Raw genomic sequence first — 17,604 nt, 5'->3', positions numbered from 1 at the left:
GTGGTGAGAGTCCACAATACTTTACTCATGGGAATAGGGATGCTCCGAAATGAAAATTCTGGACCGAAACCGAAAATTCAGGATGCCCTTTGCCGAAAATGAAATTTTTTTTACAAAATGGTTTTAAAATATTATTTTGACTTTTTTCTACAATATTATTTATAACAGAGATTAATTAATTTAATTAATCTGAAATTAAAAACTACAACCAATAAAATAAATAACCACACCTTTATTGAAAGTGACACCAAAATGGGACAAAAAATAAATAAGAAAAATCTGTTTCTCTTATAAAAGATAGATTGAAGAATAATGTATTGTTGATATTAATTTAAAATCAATATACATTCTTCAGTTCTATGCAACAAAATCAGAATTAACAGATTTTCTTTTTAACAATTATCTAAATAAAATATAATCCTAGAAAACTATTATATCTATGTAAAACAGTAAGGGCTAGATATATTACATTTGATTAGTAAGCTTTACCAATGCTCTGTCTGATTAAATTTCCAACTCCATTAAAGTCAATATGAAGTTGGAAATATAACCAGAGCATTGGTAAAGCTTATTAATCAAATATAATCTAGCCCTATGTCAAGTAATGAACTCAAACAAAACAGCAGCTTTAGGCTAGCTTCATGCAAGTACTAACATTCTAATTGCTTACACAATTTATGAAAACAGGAAAAACACATAAGGCAAAGGGCCTCTAGTAATTTCTAACTTGTTTATGGAAACAATATTTCCAATTTGAAAATTATTGTGCAAAACAACAACAGTGCAAGAGACAACAGTAAAACTAACCTCAAATTTTAACCAAATGTAACCAAGTCAAGAACCAATTTTTTCAGGGCTACACATTTTTTTTTAAAGTAAATAAAATAACTACACATAGCAAATTGGAATGATTTCTACTTAAGTAAAAGTGGCAGGTTTCTTTTCAAGAACAAAAGTTGCTCAGCTTTCTCACAGGAGAGACGGTTCCTCTTCTCATCCAGAATGTGAGATGCTGCACTGAACAGTCTCTCACTCTCTGTGCTGGTGCTTGGGGCAGATAAATACCTGCGTGCAATCCTTGCAAGCAATGGAAATCGTTCTTTGTTCATGCGCCAGTAGTCAAGGGGGATTGTCGCTTCTGGTGATGGGTAGTTCAGCTAGATAAATCTCCAGCTGTTGTGTAGCTATGCTTGTTGTGGCACTGCTGTGGATCGGGGTGCTGCTTTCCTGAAGAATCTAGTCAAACATGTCAGAAAGCGAGGGAGTGTGCTCCTTATCACTTGTACGTCGTGATCGTTTCTCTGGCACACTTTTCTCTGTGCTGTGCATCAAGTCTCCTTCACCAGATGCTTCCATCACCTCCAGCTGTGCTTGTATCATTTCTCGTGCACGTTGCTTTTTCTCTGCGTCAAAGTAATGGTCTTTAAATAGAGGATCTAGTACTGTTGCAATACAGTACAGAGGGTTGGATTAAGTGTCTTGAAAGTGTTAACAGCCTCCAATAGAGTGCTTTTAGCTGTTTTTACACCATGATCTGTTTGCACCTTTTTCCCCAGCATATGCTTCAGTGCTGCAATCAAGGGAATAACTTCAGCAACAGATGCATTAGCTGAGCTTATTTCCTTGGTTAGCTGTTCAAATGGAGCAAGAAGAGACACAATATTTTCAATTAACATCCACTGATGTGCACTCAACGTTGCTGGCAGTTCGTAATCTGCCATGTACGCAGCTAAGACTCGCTTTTGTTCAAGTAGACTTTGCAACATATAGAAGGTGCTGTTCCAGCGAGTGGCTACATCTTGCTGCAGTCGTTTGGGTGGCATTCCAAACTCTACTTGCAAAGCTTGTAATCGGGAATAAGCAAGAGGAGAATGCTTGAAGTGACCCACAATTTTTCACCCTGATGCGGTTATATCTGATATGCTGCGCTGACTCAGCACTCCCACATTCACAGCCAACTGCAGCGTGTGTGCCATGCACGGTATGCTATTGAGTCCACTGTCCTCCATAGCCTTTACCATGTTCCGTGCATTATCTCTGACAATCAGATGCACTTTAGACTTGTCAATGTGCCAAGTTTCAAGCATGCTAGCTAAAGCCTCTGATATCGCTGCTGCAGTGTGTGACCCAACAAACTCTTGTGCCTGAAGCAAAAAGAGTTGCAATTTAAAATCAGCATCTATCCACTGCGCTGTTAAGCTGAGCATGCTAGTTGGACTTACATCTGAGCTCCAAATGTCAGTGGTAAAACTTAAAGCTGTGATGTCTGTTCAGGAGCTTATGAATGTGTTTTGAAACACGATCAAACATTTCAGGTAGACAGGTTTCTGAAAAATATCGTCTGCTTGGCAGTGTGTAACGCGGCTCAATATGTTGTATTAACTTACGAAATCCAATGTCTTCCACAACAGAGAATGGCTGGTCATCTAAGGCAATGAACTTCATTACTTTCTCTGTAATGCCACGTGCTTTGGCACTATCATTTGTAAATTTCTTAGCATTTTCAAAGAACGTGGCGACAGATGGTGTTGATGTGCTAGTAGTTGGGGTACTTCTAAGCATTGTTGCTTTTCTGTACTCTTCATACTGAATTGTATGTCGTGTTTTCAGGTGGTGTAACAACCCTGTTGTGGAAAAGTTCCTCGACACTGTACCCCTCTCAAAATTTCTGCTGAACAAACAACAAAGATTGCAAATTTGATGTCCTTATCAGAAACTTTGAAATATTGCCACACCGCTGACATTTTAAAGTCACTGAAAGAAAAAGACTATGCCTCAGCTATAACAAACTTTATAAAGAAAAAAATTCAGATTTAAACTGAATTGAGGGGGTAAAAGACACTTAAAATATAAGTGCATTAGGCTGATCTGGTCCATAATTGAGGAGATGGGACTAGCGCCTACTCTAAACCCTTAGCTCGGGGGAGGGGTGTACCTAGTGACCACCAATAGGAATCAAGAGATAAAGGGGACCCCCCAAGCGCCTACCAAGCTGGAGGCAAAAGGGGATAGCAAATATGTTCAATAAAATTGTTAAAATATTAAAATTCTAAAATTTATTAACAATGTCTAAAAACATACAGTGTAAATCATGGATCCATGAGAATAAATGAGTAAAACAATAGTAAATACAAGCAATGTGCAAAATATCAGCAACAGATAGTAAGCAACAAATAATCACAGATGTCAGACTGAGAATGCACGGGTTGGGGTAATGAGGATACTCAGAAAATTGTCAACAATACATCAAAAAACAGAATTTATGCTTACCTGATAAATTACTTTCTCCAACGGTGTGTCCGGTCCACGGCGTCATCCTTACTTGTGGGATATTCTCTTCCCCAACAGGAAATGGCAAAGAGCCCAGCAAAGCTGGTCACATGATCCCCCCTAGGCTCCGCCTTCCCCAGTCATTCGACCGACGTAAAGGAGGAATATGCATAGGAGAAATCATATGATACCGTGGTGACTGTAGTTAGAGAAATTAATTCAACAGACCTGATCAAAAACCAGGGCGGGCCGTGGACCGGACACACCGTTGGAGAAAGTAATTTATCAGGTAAGCATAAATTCTGTTTTCTCCAACATAGGTGTGTCCGGTCCACGGCGTCATCCTTACTTGTGGGAACCAATACCAAAGCTTTAGGACACGGATGATGGGAGGGAACAAATCAGGTCGCCTAGATGGAAGGCACCACGGTTTGCAAAACCTTTCTCCCAAAAATAGCCTCAGAAGAAGCAAAAGTATCAAATTTGTAGAATTTGGCAAAAGTGTGCAGTGAAGACCAAGTCGCTGCCTTACATATCTGATCAACAGAAGCCTCGTTCTTGAAGGCCCAAGTGGAAGCCACAGCCCTAGTGGAGTGAGCTGTGATTCTTTCAGGAGGCTGCCGTCCGGCAGTCTCATAAGCCAATCGGATAATGCTTTTAAGCCAGAAAGAGAGAGAGGTAGAAGTTGCTTTTTGACCTCTCCTTTTACCAGAATAAACAACAAACAAAGAAGATGTTTGTCTGAAATCCTTAGTAGCTGCTAAGTAAAATTTGAGAGCACGAACTACATCTAAGTTGTGCAACAAACGTTCCTTCTTTGAAACTGGATTAGGACACAAAGAAGGCACGACTATCTCCTGGTTAATATTTTTATTAGAAACAACTTTCGGAAGAAAACCAGGTTTAGTACGCAAAACCACCTTATCTGCATGGAACACCAGATATGGAGGAGAACACTGCAGAGCAGATAACTCTGAAACTCTAGCAGAAGAGATTGCAACCAAAAACAAAACTTTCCAAGATAATAACTTTATATCAACGGAATGTAGGGGTTCAAACGGAATCCCCTGAAGAACTGAAAGAACTAGATTGAGACTCCAGGGAGGAGTCAAAGGTTTGTAAACAGGCTTGATTCTAACCAGAGCCTGAACAAAAGCCTGAACGTCTGGTACAGCCGCCAGCTTTTTGTGAAGTAAAACAGATAAAGCAGAAATCTGTCCCTTCAAAGAACTCGCAGATAATCCTTTCTCCAAACCCTCTTGAAGAAAGGATAGAATCCTAGGAATTTTTATCTTGTTCCATGGGAATCCTTTAGATTCGCACCAACAGATATATTTTTTCCATATTTTATGGTAGATTTTCCTAGTTACAGGCTTTCTAGCCTGAACAAGAGTATCAATGACAGAATCTGAGAACCCTCGCTTTGATAAAATCAAGCGTTCAATCTCCAAGCAGTCAGTTGGAGTGAGGCCAGATTCGGATGTTCGAACGGACCTTGAACAAGAAGGTCCTGTCTCAGAGGTAGCTTCCATGGTGGAGCTGATGACATATTCACCAGGTCTGCATACCAAGTCCTGCGTGGCCACGCAGGAGCTATCAAGATCACCGATACCCTCTCCTGTTTGATCCTGGCTACCAGCCTGGGAATGAGAGGAAACGGTGGGAACACAAGCTAGGTTGAAGGTCCAAGGTGCTACTAGTGCATCCACTAGAGCCACCTTGGGATCCCTGGATCTGGACCCGTAGCAAGGAACCTTGAAGTTCTGACGAGACGCCATCAGATCCATGTCTGGAATGCCCCACAATTGAATTATTTGGGCAAACATTTCCGGATGGAGTTCCCACTCCCCCGGATGAAATGTCTGACGACTCAGAAAATCCGCTTCCCAATTTTCCACTCCTGGGATGTGGATTGCAGACAAGTGGCAGGAGTGATTCTCCGCCCATTGAATTATTTTGGTCACTTCTTCCATCGCCAGGGAACTCCTTGTTCCCCCCTGATGGTTGATATACGCAACAGTCGTCATGTTGTCTGATTGAAACCTTATGAATTTGGCCCTTGCAAGCTGAGGCCAAGCTCTGAGAGCATTGAATATCGCTCTCAGTTCCAGAATGTTTATCGGTAGAAGAGATTCTTCCCGAGACCAAAGCCCCTGAGCTTTCAGGGGTTCCCAGACCGCGCCCCAGCCCACCAGACTGGCGTCGGTCGTGACAATGACCCACTCCGGTCTGCGGAAGCTCATCCCTTGTGACAGGTTGTCCAGGGTCAGCCACCAACGGAGTGAGTCTCTGGTCCTCTGATCTACTTGTATCGTTGGAGACAAGTGTGTATAATCCCCATTCCACTGTCTGAGCATGCACAGTTGTAATGGTCTTAGATGAATTCGCGCAAAAGGAACTATGTCCATTGCCGCCACCATCAAACCTATTACTTCCATGCACTGCGCTATGGAAGGAAGAAGAACAGAATGAAGTACTTGACAAGAGTTTAGAAGTTTTGATTTTCTGGCGTCTGTCAGAAAAATCTTCATTTCTAAAGAGTCTATTATTGTTCCCAAGAAGGGGACTCTTGTTGACGGAGACAGAGAACTTTTCTCTACGTTCACTTTCCACCCGTGACATCTGAGAAAGGCTAGGACAATGTCCGTATGAGCCTTTGCTTGTGGCAGGGACGACGCTTGAATTAGAATGTCGTCCAAGTAAGGTACTACTGCAATGCCCCTCGGTCTTAACACCGCTAGAAGGGACCCTAGTACCTTTGTGAAAATTCTTGGGGCAGTGGCTAATCCGAATGGAAGTGCCACGAACTGGTAATGTTTGTCCAGAAACGCGAACCTTAGGAACCGATGATGTTCCTTGTGGATAGGAATATGTAGATACGCATCCTTTAAATCCACCGTGGTCATGAATTGACCTTCCTGGATGGTAGGAAGAATTGTTCGAATGGTTTCCATCTTGAACGATGGAACCCTGAGAAATTTGTTTAAGATCTTGAGATCCAAGATTGGTCTGAATGTTCCCTCTTTTTTGGGAACTATGAACAGATTTGAGTAGAATCCCATCCCTCGTTCCTTCAATGGAACAGGATTGATCACTCCCATTTTTAACAGGTCTTCTACACAATGTAAGAATGCCTGTTTTTTTTATGTGGTCTGAAGACAATTGAGACCTGTGGAATCTTCCCCTTGGGGGTAGTTCCTTGAATTCCAGAAGATAACCTTGGGAGACTATTTCTAGAGCCCAAGGATCCAGAACATCTCTTGCCCATGCCTGAGCGAAGAGAGAAAGTCTGCCCCCCACCAGATCCGGTCCCGGATCGGGGGCCAACATCTCATGCTGTCTTGGTAGCAGTGGCAGGTTTCTTGGCCTGCTTGCCTTTGTTCCAGCCTTGCATGGGCTTCCAGGCTGGCTTGGCTTGAGACGTATTACCCTCTTGCTTAGAGGGCGTAGAGCTTGAGGCTGGTCCGTTTCTACGAAAGGGACGAAAATTAGGCTTATTTTTAGCCTTGAAAGACCTATCCTGAGGAAGGGCATGGCCCTTTCCCCCAGTGATATCTGAAATAATCTCTTTCAAGTCAGGGCCAAACAGCGTTTTCCCCTTGAAAGGAATATTAAGCAATTTGTTCTTGGATGACGCATCCGCTGACCAAGATTTTAGCCATAGCGCTCTGCGCGCCACAATAGCAAACCCTGAATTTTTCGCCGCTAATCTAGCTAATTGTAGGGTAGCGTCTAGAGTAAAAGAATTAGCCAATTTAAGAGCACGAATTCTGTCCATAATCTCCTCCAAAGGGGTAGCTTTATCTAGCGACTTTTCTAGTTCATCAAACCAAAAAGACGCTGCTGTAGTAACAGGAACAATGCATGAAATTGGCTGTAGAAGGTAACCTTGCTGAACAAACATCTTTTTAAGCAAACCTAACTTTCTATCCATAGGATCTTTGAAAGCACAACTATCTTCTATAGGGATAGTGGTGCGTTTGTTTAAGGTAGAGACCGCCCCCTCGACCTTAGGGACTGTCTGCCATAAGTCCTTTCTGGGGTCGACTATAGGAAACAATTTCTTAAATATAGGGGGAGGGACAAAAGGTATGCCGGGCCTTTCCCATTCTTTGTTTACAATATCCACCACCCGCTTGGGTATAGGAAAAGCTTCGGGGGGCACCGGGACCTCTAGAAACTTGTCCATCTTACATAATTTCTCTGGAACGACCAAATTGTCACAATCATCCAGAGTAGAAAGCACCTCCTTAAGCAGAGCGCGGAGATGTTCCAATTTAAATTTGAATGTAATAACATCAGGTTCAGCTTGTTGAGAAATTTTTCCTGAATCTGAAATTTCTCCCTCAGACAAAACCTCCCTAGCCCCTTCAGACTGGTGTAAGGGCATGTCAGAACCATTATCATCTGCGCCCTCATGCTCTACAGTATCTAAAACAGAGCAGTCGCGCTTTCGCTGATAAGTGGGCATTTTGGCTAAAATGTTTTTAATAGAATTATCCATTACAGCCGTTAATTGTTGCATAGTAAGAATAATAGGCGCACTAGATGTACTAGGGGCCTCTTGTGTGGGCAAGACTGGTGTAGACACATAAGGGGATGATGCAGTACCATGCTTACTCCCCTCACTAGAGGAATCATCTTGGGCATCATTTTCACTATCACATGCATCACATATATTTAAATGAGAAGGAACTTTGGCTTCCTGACATACAGAACATAGTCTATCTGAAGGTACAGACATGATAAACAGGCATAAACTTGATAACAAAGTACAAAAAACGTTTTAAAATAAAACCGTTACTGTCACTTTAAATTTTAAACTGAACACACTTTATTACTGAATATGCGAAAAAGTATGAAGGAATTGTCCAAAATTCACCAAAATTTCACCACAGTGTCATAAAGCCTTGAAAGTATTGCACACCAAATTTGAAAGATTTAACTCTAAAAATAACGGAACCGGAGCCGTTTTTACATTTAACCCCTATACAGTCCCTGGTATCTGCTTTGCTGAGACCCAACCAAGCCCAGAGGGGAATACGATACCAAATGACGCCTTCAGCACGCTTTTTCAGTGTATCTGAGCTCCTCACACATGCATCTGCATGCTCTGACTCCCAAAAAACAACTGCGCATTAGTGGCGCGAAACTGAGGCTCTGCCTAAGACTAGAGAAGGCCCCCAGTGAAAAAGGTGTCCAAAATAGTGCCTGCCGTTTTTATTACCAACATACCCAGATAAAAACAACTCCTCAGAGTAATAAATCATTAAACATGCTTATAAAACAAACGTTTTAGCCCAGAAAAATGTCTGCCAGTCTTTAAAGCCCTTGTGAAGCCCTTTATAAATTGTTATTAAAATGGCTTACCGGATCCCATAGGGAAAATGACAGCTTCCAGCATTACCAAGTCTTGTTAGAAATGTGTCATACTTCAAGCAGTAAAAGTCTGCACACTGTTCCCCCAACTGAAGTTACTTCATCTCAACAGTCCTGTGTGGAACAGCCATCGATTTTAGTAACGGTTGCTAAAATCATCTTCCTCTTACAAACAGAAATCTTCATCTCTTTTCTGTTTCAGAGTAAATAGTACATACCAGCACTATTTTAAAATAACAAACTCTTGATTGAAGCAATAAAACTACATTTAAACACCAAAAAACTCTAAGCCATCTCCGTGGAGATGTTGCCTGTACAACGGCAAAGAGAATGACTGGGGAAGGCGGAGCCTAGGGGGGATCATGTGACCAGCTTTGCTGGGCTCTTTGCCATTTCCTGTTGGGGAAGAGAATATCCCACAAGTAAGGATGACGCCGTGGACCGGACACACCTATGTTGGAGAAATATATATACAAATGTCTAGTGTCTAGAAATAGTCAATATATAATATTGACAAATAGTCAATATATAAAGTGAAAAAAGTCACCCAGACCTAGATGGATATTCCTTGTAGTGATCCCACAGTGTAGATCTATCCTTGAGGGTGTGAAGGGAGGAAGGGCCGTGTCCACAGGAGTGTGAAACAGGATTAGGGTTTGAACCAGATTGGCCCAACAAAACGATGTCCACCTAAAAATATAAAGAAAAATATGGTGCAGATAGCTTCACACAACAGTGCATGAAAGGGATTAGGCTTACCAATACTCAGTCGACGCGTTTCGGCCCCAATAAGGCCTTTATCAAGACTGGCTTCTCACCATATTTTTCTTTATATTTTTAGGTGGACATCGTTTTGTTGGGCCAATCTGGTTCAAACCCTAATCCTGTTTCACACTCCTGTGGACACAGCCCTTCCTCCCTTCACACCCTCAAGGATAGATCTACACTGTGGGATCACTACAAGGAATATCCATCTAGGTCTGGGTGACTTTTTTCACTTTATATACACCGAATTTTTAAATTTTTTTCATTTTGTCATTTTGATTTTTTCGTCACTGAATTGCAATTCACATATTGATTTTCCATAGACACATTTTTCTATTTTTATATTGAGTCATTCCCCACGACAATCATTTTTTTGGATTTCACACTATTGACTATTTCTAGACACTAGACATTTGTATATATATTTTTGATGTATTGTTGACAATTTTCTGAGTATCCTCATTACCCCAACTCGTGCATTCTCAGTCTGACATCTGTGATTATTTGTTGCTTACTATCTGTTGCTGATATTTTGCACATTGCTTGTATTTACTATTGTTTTACTCATTTATTCTCATGGATCCATGATTTACACTGTATGTTTTTAGACATTGTTAATAAATTTTAGAATTTTAATATTTTAACAATTTTATTGAACATATTTGCTATCCCCCTTTGCCTCCAGCTTGGTAGGCGCTTGGGGGGTCCCCTTTATCACTTGATCTGGTCCATAATTAAAGGGACAGTATAGTAAAAATAAACTCATGATTCAGATTGCTGGGCATGTAATTTTAAAGAACTTTCCAATGTACTTTTATCATCAAATTTGCTTTGTTCTCTTGGTATTAGTTGAAAGCTAAACCTAGGTAGGACATATGCTAATATCATAGCCCTTGAAGGCCGCCTCTTATCTGAATGCATTTTGACAGTTTTCACAACTAGAGGGTGTTAGTTCATGTGTGCCATATAGATAAAATTGTGCTCATACACGTGGAGTTACCTAGGAGTCAGAACTGATTGGCTAAAATGCATGTCTCATACATATGTACACACGCAAAGACATACATAAACAGACAGACACACATTCATATTAGTCATACACACATCATACATACACATAGTCAAGTCAACATACATAAACAAACTAACACGCACACTAGGGTGTTTCATTTTTTCAAAGATGTGATTTTCATATGACTTTGCTTACGCCCTGAGTCTCAGTGATGTAAAAGATATATATGCCAAATTTCAAGCAGATTGGATAATATTTAGGGGTTGCACACAATGATCACTTATCACAAACGAGTGAAATTTCTAACACTGAAGTGCTTTACACTAATGGTCTTCTCATGTATTTCTTTCATCTTTTGCAGGTAATTGGACTTTAAAATGGGAACCAAAAGAGGAATTTGGCTGCTAGAAAAGGTGCCTAGTGGCGAGTTTTTATTTACCATCACAAGGAAATGAAAGAAACACTTTCGGATGCTGCTAAATCTACCAGTACTAAACTACAGGAAGTGTGGAGGAAAGCAAATATCCCTGTTAAGACGGAGGAGAATATCCGTGCTGGTATACAGAAGCTGTACAAAGAATACCAAAATCTGAGTAAAGAGAAATCAAGAAACACGGATAAAGCAAATGTGAAACGGCAGATGTGGAAAGGTGATCTCGTCAAGTTATTTGACATTTCCCGGCAAAATGTGATGGACATGAATAGCGTTTCACAAGAAGATAAAGAATTTCTTAGGTCACAAAGAGAAGATCGTATGAGTTTGTCAATGAGTGGAGTAGACAAAGTTTTCGACTCGAAAATAAGAACTAAGTGTACAAAAGAAGAAAAAAAAGATTCATATAAGAATAAACATTACATTCAGGATCCCAGGGGCACTGCATCAAGCAAGGTGGATGGCAAAAGCAATATATGCACTTAAACACTGAACACTAAACAGTTGAATATTCCTCAACGACAATTGGAAGGAATGAAACGGGTTGCACATTTTGTCAGCCTCATTTATGTTTGCTTTTGGCATGAGGCAATTGTAAGTCGATGGGCTCCAAAGAATGATTTGGATATGCTACAGCTTCTGAGCACTTACCCAGATACAGACGTCAAAAAATGTGCTCTCACAGTTGCTAAGAGACACCTTTGGTATCTGTCAGAAACAAACGTAGGATTGGCTTTCTTGGACGACCGTATTACTCAGGCTTTTAAGGAAAATATGACTAAAAATTTAGAAACTAAACCTGCAAAGAAAAAGGAAGTGAAACGATTATAGGGTAAAAACATAGTTTTTGAAGGAAAAGACCTGAGCCATTTCGTTACTAATAAAACAAAAAAGTTATTTGAATTGTTTGGGATCCACAACGTTACAGAATACTGCAGTGATTCTCTAAGAAGCCATGTGAACGCTCTTAAGGTTGTCAATGATACCACAGAAAGAGGAATTGCTCTGATAAAAAAGTATAACGAATCGGTCAGGGATGAACAACAAAAACAATTCTTGTTGAGGGTAGTCGAGCATCACAGAAAAGTCGTCACCAAGCGAACAAAACAAGGGATTGCATCGTTCAAAGTTGATTAATATAACACATGTTTTGCCTATCATATTACCTATTAATCTTAGTGAAAAGTTTTAAAAGTATTTTAAGTTTGTGATTTCTAGTTTTCCCAATAAAAGTAATTAACATTGAAAAATCGTATTTTTTGCCTACTTTTACAAAACAGATCAAAGTGTGCAACCTCTAATTATTATCCAATCTTCTTGAAATTTAGCATATATATCTTTTACATCACTGAGACTCTGGGCGTAAGCAAAGTCAGCAAAAATGTTAGTTTATTTTTGCCTTAGAAAATGAAACACCCTAACGCACACTCATACATGGACACTCACTCATAGTCATACATAAAAAACACACACAGTCACACACACACTCATGATACAACATACAAAGTCCACACACACACTCATGATACAACATATAGGGACAGCACAATATACATAGCTCTGCGTATAGTGTACTGTATAGGGACAGCACAATATACATAGCTCTGTGTATAGTGTACTGTATAGGGACAGCACAGTGTCTACACACAGCTCTGCATAGTGTATAGGGACAGCACAGTGTCTACACACAGCTCTGCATAGTGTATAGGGACAGCACAGTGTCTACACACAGCTCTGCATAGTGTATAATGACAGCACAGTGTCTACACACAGCTCTGCATAGTGTATAATGACAGCACAGTGTCTACACACAGCTCTGCATAGTGTATAATGACAGCACAGTGTCTACACACAGCTCTGCATAGTGTATAATGACAGCACAGTGTCTACACACAGCTCTGCATAGTGTATAATGACAGCACAGTGTCTACACACAGCTCTGCATAGTGTATAATGACAGCACAGTGTCTACACACAGCTCTGCATAGTGTATAATGACAGCACAGTGTCTACACACAGCTCTGCATAGTGTATAATGACAGCACAGTGTCTACACACAGCTCTGCATAGTGTATAATGACAGCACAGTGTCTACACACAGCTCTGCATAGTGTATAATGACAGCACAGTGTCTACACACAGCTCTGCATAGTGTATAATGACAGCACAGTGTCTACACACAGCTCTGCATAGTGTATGACGACAGCACAGTGTCTACACACAGCTCTGCATAGTGTATGACGACAGCACAGTGTCTACACACAGCTCTGCATAGTGTATAATGACAGCACAGTGTCTACACACAGCACTGCATAGTGTATAATGACAGCACAGTGTCTACACACAGCTCTGCATAGTGTATAATGACAGCACAGTGTCTACACACAGCTCTGCATAGTGTATAATGACAGCACAGTGTCTACACACAGCTCTGCATAGTGTATAATGACAGCACAGTGTCTACACACAGCTCTGCATAGTGTATAATGACAGCACAGTGTCTACACACAGCTCTGCATAGTGTATAATGACAGCACAGTGTCTACACACAGCTCTGCATAGTGTATAATGACAGCACAGTGTCTACACACAGCTCTGCATAGTGTATAATGACAGCACAGTGTCTACACACAGCTCTGCATAGTGTATAATGACAGCACAGTGTCTACACACAGCTCTGCATAGTGTTTAATGACAGCATAGTGTCTACACACAGCTCTGCATAGTGTATAATGACAGCACAGTGTCTACACACAGCTCTGCATAGTGTATAATGACAGCACAGTGTCTACACACAGCTCTGCATAGTGTATAGGGACAGCACAGTGTCTACACACAGCTCTGCATAGTGTATAATGACAGCACAGTGTCTACACACAGCTCTGCATAGTGTATAATGACAGCACAGTGTCTACACACAGCTCTGCATAGTGTATAATGACAGCACAGTGTCTACACACAGCTCTGCATAGTGTATAATGACAGTACAGTGTCTACACACAGCTCTGCATAGTGTATAATGACAGCACAGTGTCTACACACAGCTCTGCATAGTGTATAATGACAGCACAGTGTCTACACACAGCTCTGCATAGTGTATAATGACAGCACAGTGTCTACACACAGCTCTGCATAGTAGCAAACATCCTCAAACTTGGCCCTCCAGAGGTTTTGGAAGTACATTTCCCATGATGCTCAGCCAGCTGATATGCTGGCTGAGCATCATGGGAAATGTAGTTCCAAAACCGCTGGAGGACCAAGTTTGAGAATGTCTGTGTATAGTGACAGCTCTCTCTGTATAGTGTATAGGGGCAGCACATTGTATACACACAGCAACCTGTATAGTGTATTGAGACAGCACAATACACTAGTTAGCTGTGTGTATACAACGTGCTGTCCCTATTGACTATACAGAGGGCTGTGAATAGTGTATTTAGGTGTTTCCAAAGATGCTGTCTGTTTCAACTAAAACTTATGGCCACCATTGCAGATGTACTGTATAGGGACAGCACAGTGTATACACACAGCTCTGCATAGTAGTGTATAATGACAGCACAGTGTCTACACACAGCTCTGCATAGTGTATAATGACAGCACAGTGTATACACACAGATCTGCATAGTGTATAATGACAGCACAGTGTATACACACAGCTCTGCATAGTAGCAAACATCCTCAAACTTGGCCCTCCAGAGGTTTTGGAAGTACATTTCCAATGATGCTCAGCCAGCTGATATGCTGGCTGAGCATCATGGGAAATGTAGTTCCAAAACCGCTGGAGGGCCAAGTTTGACGATGTCTGTGTATAGTGACAGCTCTCTCTGTATAGTGTATAGGGGCAGCACATTGTATACACACAGCAACCTGTATAGTGTATTGAGACAGCACAATAACATAATTTATGCTTACCTGATAAATTCCTTTCTTCTGTTGTGTGATCAGTCCACGGGTCATCATTACTTCTGGGATATAACTCCTCCCCAACAGGAAATGCAAGAGGATTCACCCAGCAGAGCTGCATATAGCTCCTCCCCTCTACGTCAGTCCCAGTCATTCGACCAAGAATCAACGAGAAAGGAGTAACCAAGGGTGAAGTGGTGACTGGAGTATAATTTAAAAGATATTTACCTGCCTTAAAACAGGGCGGGCCGTGGACTGATCACACAACAGAAGAAAGGAATTTATCAGGTAAGCATAAATTATGTTTTCTTCTGTTATGTGTGATCAGTCCACGGGTCATCATTACTTCTGGGATACCAATACCAAAGCAAAAGTACACGGATGACGGGAGGGATAGGCAGGCTCATTATACAGAAGGAACCACTGCCTGAAGAACCTTTCTCCCAAAAATAGCCTCCGAAGAAGCAAAAGTGTCAAATTTGTAAAATTTGGAAAAAGTATGAAGCGAAGACCAAGTTGCAGCCTTGCAAATCTGTTCAACCGAGGCCTCATTCTTAAAGGCCCAAGTGGAAGCCACAGCTCTAGTGGAGTGAGCTGTAAGTCTTTCAGGAGGCTGCTGTCCAGCAGTCTCATAGGCTAAACGTATTATGCTACGAAGCCAAAAAGAGAGAGAGGTAGCAGAAGCTTTTTGACCTCTCCTCTGTCCAGAATAAACGACAAACAGGGAAGAAGTTTGGCGAAAATCTTTAGTTGCCTGCAAGTAGAACTTGAGGGCACGAACTACATCCAAATTGTGTAGAAGACGTTCCTTCTTTGAAGAAGGATTTGGACACAAGGATGGAACAACAATTTCTTGATTGATATTCCTGTTAGTGACTACCTTAGGTAAGAACCCAGGTTTAGTACGCAGAACTACCTTGTCTGAGTGAAAAATCAGATAAGGAGAATCACAATGTAAGGCTGATAACTCAGAGACTCTTCGAGCCGAGGAAATAGCCATTAAAAACAGAACTTTCCAAGATAACAACTTTATATCAATGGAATGAAGGGGTTCAAACGGAACACCCTGTAAAAAGTTAAGAACTAAGTTTAAACTCCATGGCGGAGCAACAGCTTTAAACACAGGCTTGATCCTAGCTAAAGCCTGACAAAAGGTCTGGACGTCTGGATTTTCTGACAGACGCCTGTGTAACAAGATGGACAGAGCTGAAATCTGTCCCTTTAATGAACTAGCTGATAAACCCTTTTCTAAACCTTCTTGTAGAAAGGACAATATCCTAGCGATCCTAACCTTACTCCAGGAGTAACCTTTGGATTCGCACCAGTATAGGTATTTACGCCATATTTTATGGTAAATCCTTCTGGTAACAGGCTTCCTAGCCTGTATCAGGGTATCAATAACCGACTCAGAAAAACCACGTTTTGATAAAATCAAGCGTTCAATTTCCAAGCAGTCAGCTTCAGAGAAGTTAGATTTTGATGTTTGAATGGACCCTGTATCAGAAGGTCCTGTCTTAGAGGTAGAGACCAAGGCGGACAGGATGACATGTCCACTAGATCTGCAAACCAAGTCCTGCGTGGCCATGCAGGCGCTATTAGAATCACTGATGCTCTCTCCTGTTTGATTTTGGCAATCAATCGAGGAAGCAGCGGGAAGGGTGGAAACACATAAGCCATCCCGAAGTTCCAAGGTGCTGTCAAAGCATCTATCAGAACCGCTCCCGGATCCCTGGATCTGGACCCGTAGTGAGGAAGTTTGGCGTTCTGGCGAGACGCCATGAGATCTATCTCTGGTTTGCCCCAACGTCGAAGTATTTGGGCAAAGACCTCCGGATGAAGTTCCCACTCCCCCGGATGAAAAGTCTGGCGACTCAAGAAATCCGCCTCCCAGTTCTCCACTCCCGGGATGTGGATTGCTGACAGGTGGCAAGAGTGAGACTCTGCCCAGCGAATTATCTTTGATACTTCCATCATTGCTAGGGAGCTTCTTGTCCCTCCCTGATGGTTGATGTAAGCTACAGTCGTGATGTTGTCCGACTGAAACCTGATGAACCCCCGAGTTGTTAATTGGGGCCAAGCCAGAAGGGCATTGAGAACTGCTCTCAATTCCAGAATGTTTATTGGAAGGAGACTCTCCTCCTGATTCCATAGTCCCTGAGCCTTCAGAGAATTCCAGACAGCGCCCCAACCTAGTAGGCTGGCGTCTGTTGTTACAATTGTCCAGTCTGGTCTGCTGAATGGCATCCCCCTGGACAGGTGTGGCCGATAAAGCCACCATAGAAGAGAATTTCTGGTCTCTTGACTCAGATTCAGAGTAGGGGACAAATCTGAGTAATCCCCATTCCACTGACTTAGCATGCACAATTGCAGCGGTCTGAGGTGTAGGCGTGCAAAAGGTACTATGTCCATTGCCGCTACCATTAAGCCGATCACCTCCATGCATTGAGCTACTGACGGGTGTTGAATGGAATGAAGGACACGGCATGCATTTTGAAGCTTTGTTAACCTGTCTTCTGTCAGGTAAATCTTCATTTCTACAGAATCTATAAGAGTCCCCAAGAATGGAACTCTTGTGAGAGGAAAAAGAGAACTCTTCTTTTCGTTCACTTTCCATCCATGCGACCTTAGAAATGCCAGAACTAACTCTGTATGAGACTTGGCAGTTTGAAAGCTTGAAGCTTGTATTAGAATGTCGTCTAGGTACGGAGCTACCGAAATCCCTCGCGGTCTTAGTACCGCCAGAAGGGCACCCAGAACCTTTGTGAAGATTCTTGGAGCCGTAGCCAATCCGAATGGAAGAGCTACAAACTGGTAGTGCCTGTCTAAGAAGGCAAACCTTAGATAC

The 17,604-nt window shown here is 41.7% G+C and overlaps 1 protein-coding gene across 1 annotated transcript in view; it reads right to left on the bottom strand.

Moving 5' to 3' along the window:
- TRPC4AP (transient receptor potential cation channel subfamily C member 4 associated protein) overlaps positions 1-17,604 on the bottom strand; it is a 288,555-nt gene that overhangs the window by 79,869 nt on the left and 191,082 nt on the right. The gene's annotated exons all lie outside the window — the stretch shown is intronic.

This window comes from Bombina bombina, chromosome 1, assembly GCF_027579735.1.
Source record: "Bombina bombina isolate aBomBom1 chromosome 1, aBomBom1.pri, whole genome shotgun sequence".
Classification (NCBI taxonomy): Eukaryota; Metazoa; Chordata; class Amphibia; order Anura; family Bombinatoridae; genus Bombina; species Bombina bombina.
This window is presented reverse-complemented; position numbering and strand designations above follow the sequence as displayed.